We start from the raw sequence: 22,496 nt of genomic DNA on the forward strand, positions 1-22,496 counted from the left end.
CGTTGGGCAGACTGTATCAGAACATGAGGTCTAATACCAACAGGCTCAGATACAGTGTCTATCTACAAGCCATCAGACTGTTGAACTGGACTGACCACCTGCTCTGATTCTCTGCACCTAACATATACACTACCGCTCAAAAGTTTGGGGTCACTTAGAAATGTCCTTGATTTTGAAAGAAAAGTTTTGGTCCATTAAAATAACATCAAATTGATCAGAAATACAGTGTAGACATTGTTCATGTTGTAAATAACTATTGTAGCTGGAAACGGCAGATTTTTAATGGAATATCAACATAAGCGTACAGAGGCCCATTATCAGCAACCATCACTCCAGTGCTCCAATGGCACGTTGTGTTAGCTAATCCAAGTTTATCATTTTAAAGGGTTAATCAATAATTAGAAAACCCTTTTGCAATTATGTTAGCACAGCTGAAAACTGTTGTTCTGATTAAAGAAGCAATAAAACCTTCTTTAGACTAGTTGAGTATCTAGAGCATCAGCATTTGTGGGTTCGATTACAGGCTCAAAATGACCAGAAACAAAGACCTTTCTTCTGAAACTCGTCAGTCTATTCTATTTCTATTCTTTTGCTATTCCATGTGAGAAATTGCCAAGAAACTGAAGATATTGTACAACACTGTGTACTACTCCCTTCACAGAACAGAGCAAACTGGCTCTAAACAGAATATAAAGAGGAGTGGGAGGCCCACAACTGAGCAAGAGGACAAGTACATTAGTGTCTAGTTTGAGAAACAGACACCTCACAAGTCCTCAACTGGCAGCTTCATTAAATAGTACCCACAAAACACCAGTCTCAACGTCAACAGTGAAGAGGCGACTCCGGGATGCTGGCAGAGTTGCAGAGCAAAAGCCATATCTCAGACTGGCCAATAAAAAGAAAATATTAAGATGGGCAAAAGAACACAGTCACTGGACAGAGGAACTCAGCCTAGAAGGCCAGCATCCAAGAGTCGCCTCTTCACTGTTGATGTTGAGACTGGTGTTTTGCGGGTACTATCTAATGATGCTGCCAGTTGAGGACTTGTGAAAGAAAATTTGCTTTAAAAAAAAAACAAGGACATTTCTAAGTGACCACAAACTTTTGAACGATAGTGTACATTCATGTTACACACATCACAACTGCTGCTACCAGACTCATACTGCTCAATTAATACACTGCCCCCATCCCCAATACACGTGTATATTAAGACTATAGATTGTGCCTTCCTGTATTATACTTGCTAAAATGTTTATTCTATCCTACTGTGCCACTTACTTTATGTTCGTGTTCTTATCTTGTATTATTTATTATTGCTGTTACATTATCGAGAAGGAACCTGTAAGTAAGCACTTCATTGGACAATGTATACCATGCGTATCCGGTACATATGGCTAATACAACTTGAAAACTAATGCTGCTCGAGCCATGTCTTGCATTTGTAAGTCCTCCTATGCAGCTCGTCATTGTGGAATGTCGAGGGGAGGGGGTCTTTTTTTCTTGCCGATGTGACTGGCTCTGATAGGTGAATAGTTAGACGCTGTCAATACAGATATTGGGACTATACGTAAGTGGTACCTATTGTAAGGGAAAGAATTCTGAGAATGCGACAGGCTGCTTTTTCTAGCCTACCTGCTCCATTTGTAATGACACTGATGTCCAATCCACACAACATTGAATCAATGGTTACACACCTTCAATTTGGAATCAAGGGCAATCATCTGTAATGAGTTTAGCATAATGGTTATGACAAGAGGTGGATGTCACGCCCTGGTCTTAGTATTTTGTGTTTTCTTTATTATTTTGGTCAGGCCAGGGAGTGGAAAAGTGACAGTGGAAAAGTGACATGTTCTTTAAAATCTGGGTTGATCAGGCAGAGTGAAGTAAAGACCAAACACAAAGGGAAAGTTTCAAACATTTTATGGCATGGTTCTGTCCATAACTTTGCAATCAAGTCTCAACACATTCTATTTATATCTTATGCTTGTTTTAGCTCTTACGTAATATCAATAAGTTACTTTAAAAAGCATGCAAAGATTTAAACAAAAACATACCCGAATGTATAACATTTTAAAAAGCACAGGAAGCTGTGGAGCACAGGAAGTAGGCCTCCATTTTCTATAACCATTCATGTCACAACCTTCGGTAGTCATGTGCTCTCGCCTACTGCTTGCTACATAGATGGGTTGGTTGTCTAGCAACAAAACTGCCCCGTGCACAACTATGAAGCAAAACAGAGACAGGGTTGGCTTACATTGTTGACAACATGTAAACTACAGTATATTTAGTCTCCAATGTACAGTATATTGAAAACATAAATAAAGTTGAACAATGAGCACTTGCCTCAAAAACATTATAACAGTTAACATATTAACATAGACATAACATCAGTAAAAAAAAACTCAAAACAAGACATGGTATCATGAACAAAATAAAACTAACTGAAACAATCCACTTCCGATTCCCCACATGGCAGTTTGTCATTGTTATCTAGCCATCCAGAAAATCAACACACGGCGTTCTGCCCCATTGAAGTGGGTGCATCGTTTTCGTGGCATTCATAGCTAACCCGTCTATGCTTTCTGCCAACAGGGATCCACCATGCCTCCAGACTGCCTCTCTTCCTGTGGGCGGCCGCCTAGAACTTCTTCTTGTTTGAGGTTCAAAGGCGGTTGGCATCCAATTAATGTTGCATTACCACCACCGACTAGACTGGAGTGTAACTCCCGTATACTTTGCTTGGAAAAAGGGAGAAAAAAAATCAACAAATACCCTACCATCTAACCCTACACTCATTAACAATCCACCACCTTACTCCACTATTTAAACCTATCTAGTCCTACCCCAGGCCAACAGCCTGAAAGGACAGGACACCACCACTCAACAAACCCTGTAACTCTTCTGACATCCAATCTCATGCACCCAAATACTTCTCTGCAGCTGCCACCACAACCTCTATTTTCTGTGACTTACATGGCCAAAATGATGTGGACACCCCTTCAAATTAGGGGATTCGGCTATTTCAGCCACACCCGTTGCTGGCCAGTGTATAAAATTGAGCACACAGCCATGCAATCTCCATAGACAAACATTGGCAGTAGAATGGCCGTACTGAAGAGCTCAGTGGCTTTCAACGTGGCACCATCATAGGAACAACGGCTCATCCGCGAAGTCGTAGGCCACACAAGCTCACAGAATGGGACAGCCTAGTGCTAAAGCATGTAGCGCATAAAAATCTTCTGTCCTCGGTTGCAACACCCACTACCAAGTTCCAAACTGCCTTTGCAAGCAACGTCAGCACAAGAACTGTTTGACATTCTAGACGATTCTGTGCTTCCAACTTTGTGGCAACAGTTTGAGGAAGGCCCTTTCCTGTTTCAGCATGACCCCTGTGCACAAAGCGAGGTCCATACAGAAATGGTTTGTGGAGATCGGTGTGGAAGAACTTGACTGGCCTGCCCAGAGCCCTGACCTCACTCCATCGAACACATTTGGGGTGAAATGTAACGGCGACTGCGAGCCAGGCCTAATTGCCCAACATCAGTGCCCGTCCTCAATAATGCTCTTGTAGCTGAATGGAAGTAAGTCCCCGCAGCAATGTTCCAACATCTAGGGGAAAGCTTTACCAGAAGAGTGGAGGCTGTTATAGCAGCAAAGGGGGGGAACTATTCCACATTAATGCCCATCATTTTTGAATGACATGTTCAACAAGCAGATGTACACATACTTTTGGCTATGTAGTGTACGTTCCATCCCTGCAGTACAGTTGATAAACATGGCTATGCCAATCTTACTGAAGCATATATCACACGTTGGCCTATCCCTCTGTACTGGTACAGATCTACTACACACAAATCCTCTCAGCATCCCTCCCCTTTGACCCATCTTCCTCAATTTTCTTCACTGCCTCAGCATGCGACACCCTCTGCTCTCCTCTAACCTTGGTAAGCTCAACCTGACTCTCTTGTACCGGACATTTCTGATCCCCAGCTCCGTGGGCACCCCTACAATTAACACATACCACTTCTTTCCCCAATGCTACACATTCCTTTGTCTCAAGCCCTTCTGCACACTTCTCACACCTAGGAACCTCCCTCCTACACACTGCTGCCATATGCCCATAAGCCTCACATCTGTAACAATGTAATGTATTCGGTACAAAATCTCGTACGGATAACTGAAATATCCTAACATCACTTTGTTGGGCAAAGACTCAACATCAAAAAAGAAAGAAAAGACAATGACTCCTGTTTCACCCCTCACACCACCCAATCTGCATCACACCAAATAACAAGCATTACAAACACTGGAAATATTTCTCTTCAGTTGGTCCACTTTTACATTTACCGCTACCCCAGTAAATCACTCCTTTCAACCCCACCCTTTTCTTGAGAACAAAACAAGTGTAACGTAGACGCAGGAAGTCAGGAAGAAAGCGTAGTTAGTGAGTTTAATTACGAAGAACATGGACCGATACAAACCAAGAGAAGCGTCTGACATGGAAACATAAACAATATTGCCTGATGGGTGATAACAAAGGAGTGCTATATAAAGGGGAAGTAATTAGGGTAGTGATGGAGTCTAGTTGTGCCTCATGATTAGGGCAGTTGAGGTGACCGCATTAACACCACACTGGTGATCCCAAGTCATGAAGGCAGTCAAATTCCATGAAGTTTAGTCATGGTAATTAGGCTTCTCCAAAATCTGAGGCTGCTGATGGTCATTAATAGCCTACCAGACGTGTTAAGTGCCTGTGTTAAGACACTCTTTTGTCCCTCTAATCACTCTGACATCAATGCAAGTGTAAAAGAAAATCGGATCTAACACTTCTTGAGAGCCCATGAGGTCTATAGACTAGGCCTACTATATTTATTTCTCAACTTTCCTAATATTAAGCACATTGTTTTTCTTTAGGAGTATAGCCAGGAGTATAGCCTACCTGGCTGGCATGAAAATGAACCACAGGAAAAGCATCCTCCATTCGCTATTTAAGTGCATAGATGACCAAACAGGTGCATGATAATGGTCCATTCTAAATCAAAAACAATTCACTTATATGATTTAGCATATGTAAAGACAATATTAAATCAAGAATAGTCTGATGGGTGATAGTATTAGCCAATCACGTGTGAATTATATATTATCTGCTTTCCCCCCGGCTTTTTCGAATCATAGTCGCACACCTCATTTAGCCTAGCCCATAGGCCTATATATATATTTTTTTATTTCACCTTTATTTAACCAGGTAGGCTAGTTGAGTATTCATAAGCATCGTGGGAGTTTCAAGTTTGGGGAAGATCATTTTCACCATAAAAATGCACCTTTATAATACAATCATTACATGCATAATCACATTTGCGGTCACTTTGATAATGGTATTTTCGCGCTAATGGAACATACTGGATCAAAGGGGATGCCGCTGTGAAGTCACATCTCTTCTCCCGATTTGTTTGGCGCGAAGAGCCTGCTCCCTCTGACCAGCAGAAACACAAACAATTATCACAAGACCATTCTAACGGCGCACTTAGCTGTTCCACAAGTGGTCTGAGGAAGGCTTTGTGCTACGTAGCATAGGTAGCCTAGGCCAACAAAAAATAGAAGTGTGTACTGTATGCAGTGGCGATTTAAGCATGTATATCTTGCTGAGAAAACTCAACAACAACAAAAAATTAAAGCCACTACACAAACCCTGTAACTCTTCTGACATCCAATCTCATACACCCAAATACTTCTCTGCAGCTGCCACCACAACCTCTATTTTCTGTGACTTACATGGCCAAAATGATGTGGACACCCCTTCAAATTAGGGGATTCGGCTATTTAAGCCACACCCGTTGCTGGCCAGTGTATAAAATTGAGCACACAGCCATGCAATCTCCATAGACAAACATTGGCAGCAGAATGGCCGTACTGAAGAGCTCAGTGGCTTTCAATGTGGCACCATCATAGGAACAACGGCTCATCCGCGAAGTCGTAGGCCACACAAGCTCACAGAATGGGACAGCCTAGTGCTAAAGCGTGTAGCGCATAAAAATCTTCTGTCCTCTTGTTTCTCATGGTGTGAGTCTTTAGGTGCCTTTTGGCAAACTACAAGCAGGCTGTCATGTGCCTTTTACTGAGGAGTAGCTTCCATCTGGCCACTCTACCATAAAGGCCTGATTGGTGGAGTGCTGCAGAGATGGTTGTCCTTCTGGAAGGTTCTCCCATCTCCACAGAGGAACTCTGGAGCTCTGTGAGAGTGACCATCGGGTTTTTGGTCACCTCTCTGACCAAGGCCCTTCTCCCCTGATTGCTCAGTTTGACCGGGCGGCCAGCTCTAGAAAGAGTCTTCGTAGTTCCAAAATTCTTAAATTTAAGAATGACGGAGGCCACTGTGTTCTTGGGGACCTTCAATGCTGCAGACATTTTTTGGTACCCTTCTCCAAATCTGTGCCTTGACACAATCATGTCTCGGAGCTCTACAGACAATTCCTTCGATCTCATAGCTTGGTTTTTGCTCTGACATGCACTGTCAACTGTGGGACTTTATATAGACAGGTGTGTGCCTTTCCAACTCATGTCCAATCAATTGAATTGACCACAGGTGGATTCCAATCAAGTCATAGAAACATCTCAAGGATGATCAATGGAAACAGGATGCACCTGAGCTCAATTTCACATAGCAAAAGGGTCTGAATAGCAAAGGGTCTGAAAAAAGAGTCCCATAGCAAAGGGTCTGAATACTTATGTAAATAAGGTTAATTAAAAAAAAATGATACATGAGCAAAAATGTTTAAAAACTTGTTTTTGCTTTGTCCATTATGGGGTACTGTGTGTAGATTCCTGAGGAAAAAAAGATTTTCAAAGTATGATTGACATGATCAGTCCAATCAAAGCTACTGTAGATATAACGTGATTTGAAGTCATTTAATCTGTGGCCAATGACCTCGAGTCTTCTTGGATGGGCCCTTCTAATGTAACTCTATGGCAGCCCCCAAGGGGCTTGAATTTTCGAGCTCTTCCGGTAGATTTTGCAGTGAGAGACACAATACTGGGCCAATCAAAGTGCAACTAAAGAACACTACCAACCCCTACGCTACGGATTGTCTGCTGGCTGCACCACCACAGAAAGCACTGAGCTAGGCTGAAACACCTGAATTTTGGAGCTGCCTTACTCAAGAAAGCAAAAAAGAGAACATGTTTGTATGCGGCTTTATTAAATCAATTATTATTATTTGTTTACATTGTTTGCAAACTAATATGTGACACGTATAAATGCCAAAATAAAAGGCAAACAGGCAACAACAAAAAAAAGACACACAGTTGAAGTCGGAAGTTTACATACACCTTAGCCAAATTAAACTCAGTTTTTCACAATTCCTGACATTTAATCCTAGTAAAAATTCCCTGTTTTAGGTCAGTTAGGATCACCACTTTATTTTAAGAATGTGAAATGTCAGAATGATAGTAGAGAGAATGATTTATTTCAGCTTTTATTTCTTTCATCACATTCCCAGTGGGTCAGAAGTTTACATACACTCAATTAGTATTTGGTAGCATTGCTTTTAAATTGTCTAACTTGGGTCAAACGTTTCGGGTAGCCTTCCAAAAGCTTCCCACAATAAGTTGGGTGAATTTAGTCCCATCCCTCTTGACAGAGCTGGTGTAACCGAGTCATGTTTGTAGGCCTCCTTGCTCGCACACGCCTTTTCAGTTCTGCCCACAAATGTTCTATGGGATTGAGGTCAGGGCTTTGTGATGGCCACTCCAATACATTGACTTTGTTGTCCTTAAGCCATTTTTCCACCAATTTGTAAGTATGCTTAGGGTCATTGTCCATTTGGAAGACCCATTTGCGACCAAGCTTTAATTTCCCCGACTGATGTCTTGAGATGTTGCTTCAATATATCCACATAATTTTCCTTCTTCATAATGCCATATAATTTTGTGAAGTGCACCAGTCCCTCCTGTAACAAAGCACACCCACAACATGATGCTTCACGGTTGGCTTCACAACCCTCGTGCTTCACGGTTGGGATGGTGTTCTTCGGCTTTTTCCTCCAAACATAACGATGGCCATTATGGCCAAACCAGAGGACATTTCTCCAATAAGTACAATCTTTGTCCCCATTTATTTTTTTGCCTTTATTTAACTAGGCAAGTCAGTCAAGAACAAATTCTTATTTTCAATGACAGGAACAGTGGGTTAACTGCCTGTTCAGGGGCAGAATGACAGATTTGTACCTTGTCAGCTTGGGTATTTGAACTTTCAACCTTTCGGTCAAAAGTCTAACGCTCTAACCACTAGGCTACCCTGCCGCCCCATGTGCAGTTGCAAACCGTAGTCTGGCTTTTTTATGGCAGTTTTGGAATAGTGGCTTCTTCCTTGCTGAGCGACCTTTCAAGTTATGTCACTATAGGACTCGTTTTACTGTGGATATAGATACTTTTGTACCCGTTTCCTCCAGCTTCTTCACAAGATCCTTTGCTGTTGTTATGGGATTGATTTGCATATTTCGCACCAAAGTACGTTCATCTCTAGGAGACAGAACGCGTCTCCTTCCTGAGCCGTATGACGGCTGCGTGGTCCCATGGTGTTTATACTTGCGTACTATTGTTTGTACAGATGAACGTGGTACCTTCAGGCATTTGGAAATTGCTCTCAAGGATGAACCAATATTTTTTCTGAGGTCTTGGCTGATTTCTTTTGATTTTCCCATGATGTTAAAGAGGCACTGAGTTTGAAGGTAGGCCTTGAAATACATCCACAGGTACACCTCCAATTGACCCAAGTGATGTCAATTAGCCTATCAGAAGCTTCTAAAGCCATGACACCATTTTCTGGAATTTTCCAAGCTGTTTAAAGGCACAGTCAACTTAGTGTATGTAAACTTCTGACCCACTGGAATTGTGAAACAGTAAATTATAAGCATCACTGAGTTAACAAATCAAAAAGTTACGCCTTAGCCTCCAAGTTACTACAGTTTAAACCTAAATCTTGGACTTAAGCAATTTCGACTAATTGTTACGCTTCAATATAATTATTTTTAAGACTTCCTTCTCCTCCATCTGGTTTCACATAATAAAAAACGCTGTTGAGAAAAAGAAAAGAGGGTTTTAACAAATGTGCTTTAAGTACAGAATGGCCTGCCTAACCCCAAATGAATCAACAGTCTTGGCACAAACTAATAGACCTGAGATCAGGTTACACACACGCACATTCACACTCTTGCAATAAATAAATAAAATAAACTACAAAACCCCTTTTGGCCATTTACAGTACTAGCAGTTCTGCTGTATTTTGAAGTAAAAGTCGTATCTTTCATAATTCTACATATTATTGTACACTATTTATAGTAAAAAATTACTAAGCAACTTACTGCAAATGGCAGACACTTTGATTGGGCACAGCGGTTTCTTTGCCTCCTGGTCCCAGAATGCATTCAATTTTTTTCTGTCAACAAAGAGACGATGATTACCTCTCTGGGAAACAGAGCTGTCATGAGCTCAGAAATATCACTTTGATGGTTATTTGCTCAGTCGAGTGATAATGTTCGCATGGAGTTTAACACCTGCCAGTTCCACCAGTAAAACATCAGAAAATAACTCTAATTTAAAGACATTTAAAAAAAGCCAGTTACACATGATTTTGGGCCTTTAGAAGCTGTGGTCAAAATGTGGTCTTTTTACAGTACTGTACTAGTTATCAACAATGTATTCAAACTTTTCAACTTTTTTTGTTGTTGTTATGGACAGAAACTTTGTTTTTTTGCATGATATTAGAATATTTTTTAAAAATTACATCGAAATCAATACAGTATTTTAATATTAGTATTTGCTCTGACTTGCAGTTTGTGTGCACCTGTTCTAAAATACCCTTGCCTTGTTAGTGCAATCATCCCCAGTATGTTTTTAATAGGGGTGTGCCGAGTATTCAGACAAAACCAGTATTGTTACCGATATTAGGACTCTGCAGAACACATGAATAGTTTATTAACATCATTATCCGTGATTGTAAAAAGTTGCTGAAAACAGAATTTCTCGAGTCGACTAACAAACATTGTTTTTGACATTGGCACTTCGTCGCCATTGATGATGGATGTAGTCCTATCCCTCAGCACTAGTGGCAACTATACAACTCGTATCTTTCTTTGTATTCCCTTGTTTAATGTTTTAGTCAACTATGTTAAAGAGGTGTTTCACTATAACATTTTCCTAGGCATTAGCCTTCACCAGAGACAGTTTTTATGTTGGTTGGATCAGTATTTAGTTTAGCTCATCAGCGAATTCTACTTCTCCCTCTCCCAAAGAAACCCCATTTAATGTCAACGTTTATCATAAATACCTGCAAAAGACACCACCCGTGCCTCCAATCACTGCAATAGTCCTTGTAGTTAAAATCTCTATAAGATTACTTTGCTAAAATATTGACCTAGCCTAATATTTCCCAATGATATTGGTCATGGTTTCATTAAAATCCAGGAAGTCATTTTCGATTAATCTGCGCCGGGACGCGACTTGGGTCAGAGTCAGAACCTACTTACAAATCTTTGAACCAAGAGGAAGAGTATCAACCAGATGACAAACTGAAGAAAACATAAGCTCGAGTAGTTTGATTTTTGTAACATGTTTTAAAGCAAAACAGATTGTTTTGGGGCAATTAAATGACGAGACAACATTTGTTGCATAAAGTGAGGATAAATACTTCATTTTTCATACATTCTAGATATAATTGTAAATGTCACATTTTGAAATAAAATGTCAGAAGTCTTAATACTGATCCAACTAACCAAAAAGCTGTCTCTGGCAAAGGCTATTGCCTAGGCAAATGTTCTTATGAGGTTAAAAGTATTTTTCGATGAACCCCCCCTTTAAGTAAGTAAAATTTTAATTATAAAACCATTCTCGTAGTCCTTTCTGCCATGACTCGTTGTTTGCTTGATGTACTTCGTTAGCTAGTTTTAGTAGTTAACGAGAAATAGTTTCGTGACTATGTTTTGCATAATCCTATATGGCGCTCTATTAGTTAAAACACTTCAGACAAATTATCATTGTACTACAATATGCATAAAACATTTATGTTAAATTAAGCAAAATTGCACATGCATACAGTATTTTTCTGCTTGCTGTATTGTTACAATGTTAAAACACCTGCTTTTGTATTCAAATTGTGACTAGTTTGCATTCCCGCTTTCCAGCTCAAGGTTTGAAGTCATTCTACCATGCTGTCTGGGAGGGTTTTGACAGCTATGTCTTGGAGTGCTGCTTTTGGGGGTTGGAGGAAGGGTGTGGATCCACTAGCCCTGATGTCTGGGAACACACAGTATGATTTAATACAGATTCATTCAACCCCCTCCTTACAACTTTTAATCATTCCTCCAACTCTCAATCTCTACTCCTCATATTCTGGTCATCATGCTTAAACCAAACACACACACCGTTAGAAACTGTGTTTCCTCTCCTACCATTGTGAGTTTTGGAGATTGGTGTGGATCCACTAGCCATGTTTGGGAACACACAATATGACAGACAGAAAAAGTGGATACAGATTCACTCAACCACCCCCTTCTGTCACGCCCTGACCTTAGAGATTATTTTTATGTCTCTATTTTGGTTTGGTCAGGGCGTGAGCATTCTATGTTTTCTATTTCTGTGTGTTTGGCTGGGTGTGGTTCCCAATCAGAGGCAGCCGTCTATCGTTGTCTCTGATTGAGAACCATACTTAGGTAGCCTTTTTCCACCTGTGTTTTGTGGGTAGTTGTTTTCTGTTTTTGTGTCTGCACCAGACTGTTTCGTTCGTTCTCTTTGTTATTCAGTGTTCAGTTCTATTATTAAATCATGAACACGTACCACGCTGCACCTTGGTCCTCTTCTTCAAACAGCCGGTACACCTTCCAACTTCTCATCTTTCCTACTCTCAATCTCTACTCCTCATATTCTGGTCATCATGCTTAAACCAAACACTGACACCCTTTGAAGTTTTGCGTCTCATTCCTCTTTAGGTTTTTCACCTCCTGGAGCAAACCTGGCAACTCTGAAAATATAGAACATAATGTGCTATCATGACATTTGCATGCAATATTTATTCAACTAATAGATTGGTAGACACTATACAACTGCACCTACTCAGAGATACACCTATAACTGAACCTAATCACAGTATATATGGGTATAAACACAAGGACAAAGATTTTGTACAATTTACAAATTTAGACATGAATAGGGGACATTTTAAAGACAAAATCCACCAATTGACACTATGTGGTGTTTTTTAGTCTCATTTAGTCTGATTGGAGGTGTTTCAGACATAATTATTAACCACATAACTATTTGTAAATGTATTTGGTGTGTTGAGATCTGATTTCAATGACAAAGTTTTATGCTAATATTAGTGATTACTGCATTAAGTAGGTGAGACAGGGTTAAATTCACCTTTAATGCATCAACTTAAATTGCACAACTAACGTTAATGCTACAAAGTGTTAGAAACTTACTTGAGGTGATATACTGGTCATTATGTCCGCCTGATGTTTTTTTTCCAGACTCGGCCCAATTATTTTTCTGTGACACACTCTGGTAGAGTAACATAGCTACAGTCAGAAAATTACAGGTTTTGTGCAAAAATATAATTATCTAGTCAATTTCACAACTAAGCATACCTAGCCAGTGATTAGCATGCTACCTACACATACTAGGGAACCTAAGTGATATAACTAGCTCATTAGCTATCTAACGTTACCTACATTAGTTATTGTTATAGCCAATGTCTTGGCTGTATTACTTTTGTATAACTAAGTTTAACGATTGATAACATTAACCATATCTTGTGTCATTAGCTGGGTACGTTAGCTAGCTAACGTGAGTTAGCTTATCATCCAGAACCATGACATGTCTCTTCCCAGTGAGCTGCAAATTAACAATACATTATTTCACGTTGTCGCACGTCCCATCAAACTCTTCAATATGTTCCACTGGAACAATTTCTGATGTCCCTTCAAAAAAATGCACAAGTGCATACATACATGTTTGGTGATATTTTGCTTGTGCTGCAAAATGCAAACAAAGTAAACCGTTATTTTCTTTGCTCGCGCCTAGTTTTAAAAAAAACTTTCGGCCATGCGCACGACTTAGTTACGTAGAGCTTCGCGCCTTTTATGCTTTGCAGCAACGTCTTAAAAAACATTTTTTTTTACAGCTAGCTACGGAATCAGTTTCATTAGCAGTTGACATGATGCAAGCAGTTTTCAACAACTAGCTATTTTGCTTACCCTTATAAGAAATGCCTTCAGTCTGAGTGATATAAAAAAAAAAAAAATGGATGCGTGATGAAAACTTCCCTTTTCCTCGACAGACCAGATCAATCAGGAATATTAAAGTATTATTGCTATATTGCATTAGCTAGGTGTGAGTTCTAGAGAACTAGATGTATTTTTTAATGGAGCTACAACCATATTACTGCTTGGGGTGTTCAATTTATTATGCTATGCTGTTACTGGTATGAATACACTAGCTGTAACGTTATTTCTGCTAGCTAGATACAGTAGCTAGTTTACTTGCTAGGTGGTATATTGTCAGTGTTTGTATTCAGTATCTAGTTTCTAGCTAGCTACTTACAAACCTCAATCAACATGGCTCTGATTATTTAGAGCTTAATGAGGATTTAGTCGTGTGTCAGGTACACACACACACACACACAGTCAGACATTCAGTTGAAGTCAGAGTCATGTATTCTAGCTAATATTTTCATTAGATACTGTTCTGTGTTTGTTTTCTCTGTTAATTTTTTAGGACCCTCTAACACACACCAATCAACGTGGCTCTGATGATTTAGACCATGATGATGCCCCTGAGATGATTCGTGTCAGGTGCACAAACATGCGCAAACACATACACAGACATTCCGTTTTTAGCCTCACAACTTGTAAAGTCAGTGTTATGTATTCTATCAAATATTTTAGTTAGATAATGTTCTGTGTTTGTTTTCTCCATGTGTTCCTAATTTAGAACCCCCTGACACACCCCAATTAGGACCCTCTAACACACCTCAATTAACCTGACTCTGATGATTTAGACTATGATGATGCCCCTGAGATGGTAAGTGTCAGGTGCACAAACACACACACACACGTTTGTTTTTCTATCCTTGTGGGGACTTGAGACCTAAACTTGACCCAAAACGTAACCCTAACTCTTATCCTAACCCTAACCTGAACCCTAACCATAACCTCAATAACCTAAATGTTAAGGCTAAAATGTACCTGGCCCTAATGCCCTAAACTTAACCCGCAATGCCTAAACCTAATAGTAACCCCAATTCTAACAGTATTCCCAATTGTAAGTTTTTCCCTGAACTTAACCACTAAGTCCAAAATCGCAATTCCCCTCATGGGGATTTGCAAATGTCCCCACGAGGTCCAATTTGTCAGGTTTTTGTACATGTGGGGACATCAGGTACCCACATGTACACATAAATGTGGTACACACACAGACATTCAGTTAATTAGCCTCACCCTTGTGAAGTCAGTGTCCTATCAAATATTTTAGTTAGATAATGTTCTGTGTTGGTTTTCTCCATGTATGGGCGGCAGGTTGCTAGATTGACTGCCCAAGCGGACAAGGTAAAAATCTGTCGTTCTGCCCCTGAACAAGCCACTGATCCTAGGCCGCCATTGTAAATAAGAATTTGGTCTTAACTGACTTGCCTGGTTAAATAAAGGTACCCCCTGACACACCCCAATCAACCTGGCTCTGATGATTTAGACTGTGATGATGATATACGCCCAATTTTTCAGTTTTTGATTTGTTAAAAAAGTTTGAAATATCCAATAAATGTCGTTCCACTTCATGATTGTGTCCCACTTGTTGTTGATTCTTCACAAAAAAATACAGTTTTATATCTTTATGTTTGAAGCCTGAAATGTGGCAAAAGGTCGCAAAGTTCAAGGGGGCCGAATACTTTCGCAAGGCACTGTATTTTGAGGAAAACAGTGAAGGAAGAAGAATATGAAATCGAGGATGTCATAGATGGATGGAAAGATGTACCAGACATTACTGAAAGAAAAGAGGCTACCTGCTGCTGATTTAACATTAACCTGGAATTGTGATGAGTACCCATTTTTAACTCCTCAAATTACTCAGTTTGGCCTCTTCAATTTACCATAAATGAACTGCCTTACATACATTGGAAAGAAAATGTGATAGTTGCAGGACTTTGGTTTGACCCAGAAAAACCCAGAATGGACACCTTTTTAAAAACCTTTTATTGATGAATGTTGCGATTTAGCCCAAAACCCCTTACTTTGGGGAGATAACAGTGGGACTCTGAAGAGGACAAATGTCTTCTCCATGATTTGTTCCTCAGATGCAATTGCCAGGCCAATCCTTCATTACTGTAAGCAATTCATTGGTAAATATGGATGTGACTGGTGCTTGCACCCCGGTAAAGTTGTCCCCAAAGGCAGAGTATATGTAAGATCCTAACCTTACAGTCAACAACTGCAAATTCAAAGATCACACAATCAATTTAAGGATAATGCATTTCACGCTGCTCGCACTGACATTCCGCAAAATGGTGTAAAGGGGTTGTCAACACTGCTTTTGCTTCCATTGTTCAACATTGTGTTTGTTTTTTTGCCTGACTACATGCATTCTGTTCTCCTCGGCATAACTGTTTGAATCCATGGTACATAGGTCGACAAATTGCAGAATTAGACTCTCGACTGCTAAATCTCAAGCCACCAAAGGAAATCACAAGAATACCGCGATCACTGCATATAAGAACATTTTGGAAAGCATCGGTGTGTCGTGCATTTATTCTGTTTTATTCAATCATTGTTCTGCCTGGCATCCTTCCAGTCCCCCCCAAAAAATTCTACTTACATTCAGCATGCATATTTTGCTTTAAGGATGTATTTGACAGTGGGGCCTTAGATGAGCTCACATTTCTTTAGTCCTCTTAGTCAAAAAAATGGAAGAATTATATGGACAAGAAAATGTTTCTTTCAATTGTCATCAGCTAATCTACCTTACTGATAGTGTACTGAACTGAGTGCCTCTCTGGGCAACGTCATCTTTTACATTTTACATCTTTTACAAATGTCTGACTTTTACATTTTTACAATGGAAGTTTGATATCTCTTTTCCATGGAATGCAGTGTGTTCCACAACAAATTTGCCAGCTTTTCCTTCTTTGGCGAGTAATTCCCAAACGTCGTAGTGTTTTAGGATTTCACCCAGAGTCAGAGTTCGGTATATTCCTTTCAAAACTTGCAGACAAAAAACTCTAAACTCTTGGAAAATCTGTACCTCTTCACCTCACAGCTTTTGTAAAACTTGCTGTAGAAGAACTAATTACCGGATCTGTCCCATCCCAGCCTGTGGAGTCATACGGCCGATTCATTTATGAACAGATTGTTTATCACACAACTAACTACAAAATCTCAGAAAAAAAGTAGAATAACTAATTCGTGTTCAAAAATGGATGTTGCGCACAACTGCTGTTCTTTTTCTTTGTTAGACTGAATTGCATTTGTCAAACAAACTGTTTATGTCAACCTATTCCCATTGTTGTGGTTCAACCATATGTATTTTAAGCAGACAGTTTGTTCATCAACCGCAATCTAGGCATCTCATCCAAAAAAATGTGTGAAAGTTGAGAGGTCGAGACAAAAAAAAGCTTTTTCTTTGGAAGATATCAAGTGTAAATGTATTTATGTGGATGGCTAGCTTGTCCCTCTGCCAAACACTTATGAGAGAGATTAGTTATGGGTGTATTTAGAGAGCTGGTTGATGTTATTGAGCTGATTGATGAGAGCTGATTCTCATTTGCAATGGTGACCTGGCCAAGAAAAGCATCAACATAATTTAATTCAGGTCCGTCCAGTGTGAGGATATGTTAGGGAAGTGCCGCTCAAGTTAAAACGCATGCATTTGGTTTCACTGGAATTGAGTAATAGTTGGAGTCTTGGAGATCACAGAATGTGTGTTGTATGTCATTGAATCGGTGTGATTCTAATAGTATTACTCATTGCTAACTTATCAGGGACATGCATCAGTGATGCAAGGGTCATCGCTTATATATTGTACATGTTTTTTTTAAATTAAAATAAATTAACATGAATATTACTGCTCTGTTTTTACTAAGATGCAAAATGTTTTTAATGGTATTAATGTATTGAAAGTATCCATCCCAAAAATTCACACTACTTTAAAAGTAACCTGACTATACCCATGTTGGCATATAAAATAAATATTGGTCGACTTTCTTTTTTTGCTAGCAGGAAATGTTTTTTATTTGATAATAGCCTATAGGAATGCTTTCAACAACTTCAGGGGAATATTATAGAAAATAATACAGGAACGCTAATTAAATTCATAAGAATACTTTAGAGATACTGCATAACATTTATACTACTGAAATCTTATTGGATAGTTTGAAGTTAATATAGGTCAAAAATACATACTATAGAGACTCCTATAATCATTATTTTGTATTTTCATAGCAAAAGAATATCATAGCATACTAAAATCCAATCAAATTGTATTGGTCACATACACATGGTTAGCAGATGTTAATGCGAGTGTAGCGAAATGCTTGTGCTTCTAGTTCCGACAACGCAGTAATATCTAACAAATTCACAACGACTACCTTATAAACACAAAAGTAAAGGGATGAATAAGAATATATACATATAAATATATGGATGAGCGATGGCCGTGCGGCATAGGCAAGATGCAGTAGATGGTATAGAATACAGTATATACATATGAGATGAGTAGTGTAGGATATGTAAACATTATTAAAGTGGCGTTATTTAAAGTGACGAGTGATACCTTTATCAAGTCCATTTATTAAAGTGGCCAGAGATTTGAGTCTGTATGTTGGTAGCAGCCTCTCTATGTTAGTGATGGCTGTTTAACAGTCTGATGGCCTTGAGATAGAAGCTGTTTTTCAGTCTCTCTTCCCAGATTTGATGCACCTGTACTGACCTTGCTTTTTGGATGATAGTGGGATGAACAGGCAGTGTCTCGAGTGGTTGATGTCCTTGATTATCTTTTTGGCCTTCCTGTGACATCGGGTGCTGTAGGTGTCCTGGAGGGTGGGTAGTTTGCCCCTGGTGATGTGTTGTGCAGACCGCACTACCATCTGGAGAGCCTTGCAGTTGAGCATGGTGCAGTTGCCGTACAAGGCGGTGATACAGCCCGACATGATGCTCTCGATTGTGCATCTGTAAAGGTTTGTGAGTGTTTTAGGTGACAAGCTAACTATAGGGTATTAAAAACAACTGTACAGTTTCTTATATGAATGCTAGTGATTTTTCATAAGGGCTAGCCTAGTACTTTAAAAAAGTGTTATTCAATTACATTTGTTAACATAATTGGAAGATCCTCACTAGTTTTATTATATTGTTGCTGTGTCAGATACTCACACCTGTTACATTAACTACATTGTCTCCTCTCTCCGCTTAGCAAGGTTTGATACAGTCTCTGGTCATGACTAACATACCGAGAGGGAATGTCGTCGGGCTGCATTCATAAGCAGCCAAGAGAAAAAATATGTAAGTAGGCTAGAGGTTTTACACTTTCAAAAAGGGAATATCTATACTACTGAAACCCTCTATAGTAGATAGATGTATAATGTAATTTGATAAAATAAAAGCTAGACTTTGTTTGAAACTATAAATGGTTTATTTGTCTTTTTAATGGCATGAAACAAAGCTTGGTGAGGTGTGAAGAAATTGTAGCAACACCATCACTACGAATAACAAACATTGTCTCTTTGAAAAATGTACTTTGCGCTACAGTGTGATACACCTCAATCAAACCTGGTAACCAGAGTTCCAGGGTATGTCAAAGATATACACTCCCGTCTGTATTTATTTGGACAGTGAAGCTAAAACGTTTAATTTGGCTTTATACTCCAGCAATTTTGATTTGAGATCAAATGTCTGTTTTACTGTTTAGAAATGAAAGCACTTCATGTATCTTGTTCCCCCATTTGAAGGTGTCATAAGTATTTGGACAAATTCACTTATAGTGTATTCACTTCTACAATAATGTGGATGCTGCCATGATTACGGATAATTGTAAATAATTATGAGTAAGAAAGAGGCATAAATATCATACCCCTCAAAAAAAAATGTAACCTCTCACCATTACCAAAAATGGGCGCTTCTAATTTTGGGGTAAGGTATGATATTTATGCCTCTTTCTCACTACTCATTATTCACGATTCATTCATGATTTTCTGTGGTCATGTTAGCATCAGCATTTGGTATTTGTTATTTTATTAGGATCCCCCTTAGCTGTTGCAAAAGCAGCAGCTACTCTTCCTGGGGTCCACACAAAACATGAAACATAATACAGAATGGCATAATACAGAACATCAATAGACAAGAACATCTTAACGACGGAACTACATACATAAAAAAGGCACACGTAGCATTAATGTAGAAGTGTTCAGAAACACATTCTATTCGGACTCCAAAATGACAATATATGATGTACCATTCATTTCTGTACAACACAATCCAAAACACAACCAAAACAAATAGCAAATGCATCTAACGAGTTTGTAGAGTCACGTGGTTGTTGTTGTCATTGACTACTTTAATACACTATAAGTGAATTTGCCCAAATACTTACGACACCTTCAACTGAAATATATACATAAAGTGCTTTAATTTCTAAGCGGTAAAACATATATGCATGAAAATACCCTCAAATAAAACATGACATTCTGTACTGTCGCCTCATAAAAAACATTTGATCTCCAATCGAAAATGCTGGAGCGTAGAGCCAAATTAAAAGTTGTGCATTACTGTACAAATAAATAAAGGGGAGTGTAGTTGTCCAGGTATGCAACAATGTCATATGGAAAACCCACCATCTTGCAATGCAAAAGGGTTGTTGTTTTTGTCTTATCCTAGAAATCGGTTTTGATTGAATAGAGCCCTTAGTTTGACTGTGAAAATGAGTTGCTTAACAGGAAATAAATGTAACACTTACCCACCCTCAGTCTTCAGGAGGTGAGGTCACTGTCCGTTGTGCAATCTGTGGGGTAAATTGAGACTCAAGCACGCCAGGCATCTGGGAGAGCTGAGGTATTTTGCTTTATGGCCGCCAGGCATCTGGGAGAGCTGAGGTATTTTGCTTTGTGGCCCAATGATGGAACGATAGTGTAATAATTCATCTGATAGGCATCTGTTAACAGACAACAATACGCTAGTTTCACAATGCTAATATGCCAGTTTTATTTTCGACATGCATCTTTTGATTAGAAAGACATTTGGTCCTGTCTTCATGGTATTTAAATACTGCAGTCCACTGCGTCAACAATGAATAAAATAACATTTTGTCACATGCGCCGAATACAACAGTAGACCTTACCATGAAATGCTTACTTACGAGCCCTTAAGCAACAATGCAGTTTTTAAAAAGTAATTAAAGTGTGCTAAATAAACTAAAGGAAAACACAATTAACACAATTAAATAACAATGAGGCTATATACATGGAATATAACACAGTAATCGAGTGAGAAAAGTAGAAGATCCTTATTTTTGATTAGCAAGAATTGTGAACTACATATCAGTTCAATCACGCTTTCCTTACTATGTTTTAATGTGATCATGAAAATGCAGATTTTGATTGCATAGGCCAGGCAGTCTGCAAAACACCTGATAGCCAAGGCCTTTATTGTTTTACTTTATACTTTTATAACCTTAATAAATAAGCATTTATAAATTATTTATACGTAGCAGAACTATTTCTTAACACGTATAAGCATTCTAGACCTTACCCTTCATAGGTATTTAAAACAAAACATTTAGAAATATTATATAAGGTTATTATAAAGTGTAACCAGGATATACATAAATATTACTGTACAAAACGGGAATTGTTTTTCAAATACATTTGAATAAAATGAAAGTTACATAGGAATGAGTTGAGTTACAAAAGGCTACTGAATTATCAAGTGTACCACCCTCCAAGTGTTTGCTTTCTGGGTTGTTTTTCGTATGCCTCATTTAAAATGGATCAAATCCAGTTATTAACCACAAACTCAATATTTTTTATTTATTTAACCATTAGAAAGGCAAGTCAGTAAAGAACACATTTTTATTTACGAGGACAGCCTACCCCGGCCAAACCCTAACAACACTGGGCCAACTGTGCACTACCCTATGGGACTCCCAATCACGGCCGGTTGTGATACAGCCTGGAATCGAACCAGGGTCTGTAGTGACGCCTCTAGCACTGAGATGCAGTGCCTTAGACCGCTGCATCACTCAGGAGCCTTATCAAGTGACAATAAAGTAGGCCTACTGTAAACAGTAGAAAAAGTATCATTCTCAGGCACAGAGCCACCTGTGCTAACTCAACATTCAAGGGTTAGCATTCTGGTAGGCCATTTTAAGTAAACATGCATTGTTCATTCTTCAACCATCTTAATTAAGGGTTCACTTCACACATACCTACTCTGTTGACATTTCTTATGAGAACCAAACATTCTATGACCATGAACTCAGATTGTGTAATCATTTATTTACTACATAGGCAAAAGTATGTGGACACCCTTTCAATTTAGTGTTCAGGAATTTTCTGCCACACCTGTTGCTGATGTATAAAATGAGAGCACATGGCCATGCAATCTCCATAACATTTGCAGTAGAATGGCTTTACTGGAGAGCCTTTCCAACAAGTCAGTTCGTCAAATTTATGCCCTGCTTGAGCTGCCTCCGTCAACTGTAACTGATGTTATTGTGAAGTGGAAACATTGAAGAGCAACAACGGCTCAGCTGTGAAGTGGTAGGCCACAAATGCGCACAGAACGGGACGGCCGAGTGTTGAAGCTTGTAAAAATAATTTGTCCTCAGTTGCTAACACTCACTACCGTGTTCTAAACTACAACTGGAAGCAACGTCAGCACAATAACTGTTCGTAGGGAGCTTCATGAAATGGGTTTCCATGGCCGAGCAGCCGCACATGAGCCTAAGATCACCATGCAAACTACCAAGTGTCAGCAGGAGTGGTGTAAAGCTCACCACCATTACACTCCAGAAAAAGGTGGGAAATTAGTTCTCGGGCCTCCCGAGTGGCGCAGTGGTCTAAGGCGCTGCATCACTAGAGATCCTGGTTTGAGTCCAGGCTCTGTTGCAGCCGACTGCGGCCAGGGTTAGGTCGGCAGGGATGTTCCTGTGCCACGGCGCGCTAGCGACTCCTGTGGCAGGCCGGGTGCAATGCACACTGACACGGTCGCCAGGTGTAGTGTTTCCTCCGACACATTGGTGCAGCTGGTTTCCGGGTTAAGGGGGCATGGTGTCAATAATTAGTGTGGGTTGTGTTTTGGAGGAAGGAACCTTCACCTCTCGAGTCCGTACGGGAGTTGCAGCGATGGGACAAGACTAACTACCAATTGGATACCACAAAATTGGAGCAAAAAAAAGGGGATACTTTTTTTTATTTGAAACAAAATCACACTTCTCCACCTGGCAGTCCAACAGACAAATCTGGGTTT

At 39.5% G+C, this 22,496-nt stretch overlaps 2 long non-coding RNA genes and 1 pseudogene across 2 annotated transcripts; 1 reads left to right on the forward strand and 2 right to left on the reverse strand.

Moving 5' to 3' along the window:
- Positions 1-7,177: 7,177 nt before the first annotated feature.
- LOC118965314 (uncharacterized) lies at positions 7,178-9,449 on the reverse strand. The gene is made up of 2 exons (XR_005052655.2): positions 9,360-9,449; positions 7,178-9,071 (listed from the first exon to the last, which is right to left on the reverse strand). It is a non-coding gene; the product is annotated as an uncharacterized LOC118965314 (long non-coding RNA).
- A 4,604-nt stretch (positions 9,450-14,053) lies between these two features.
- On the forward strand, positions 14,054-16,217 carry LOC149985632 (uncharacterized; annotated as a pseudogene).
- Positions 16,218-17,239: 1,022 nt separating this feature from the next.
- Positions 17,240-20,258, reverse strand: LOC149985633 (uncharacterized). The gene is made up of 2 exons (XR_016496864.1): positions 19,987-20,258; positions 17,240-18,206 (listed from the first exon to the last, which is right to left on the reverse strand). It is a non-coding gene; the product is annotated as an uncharacterized LOC149985633 (long non-coding RNA).
- Between the last annotated feature and the right edge of the window lie 2,238 nt (positions 20,259-22,496).

The sequence above is a fragment of the Oncorhynchus mykiss genome, chromosome 1 (genome assembly GCF_057628025.1).
Source record: "Oncorhynchus mykiss isolate SJ-2025 chromosome 1, ASM5762802v1, whole genome shotgun sequence".
Lineage (NCBI taxonomy): Eukaryota > Metazoa > Chordata > Actinopteri > Salmoniformes > Salmonidae > Oncorhynchus > Oncorhynchus mykiss.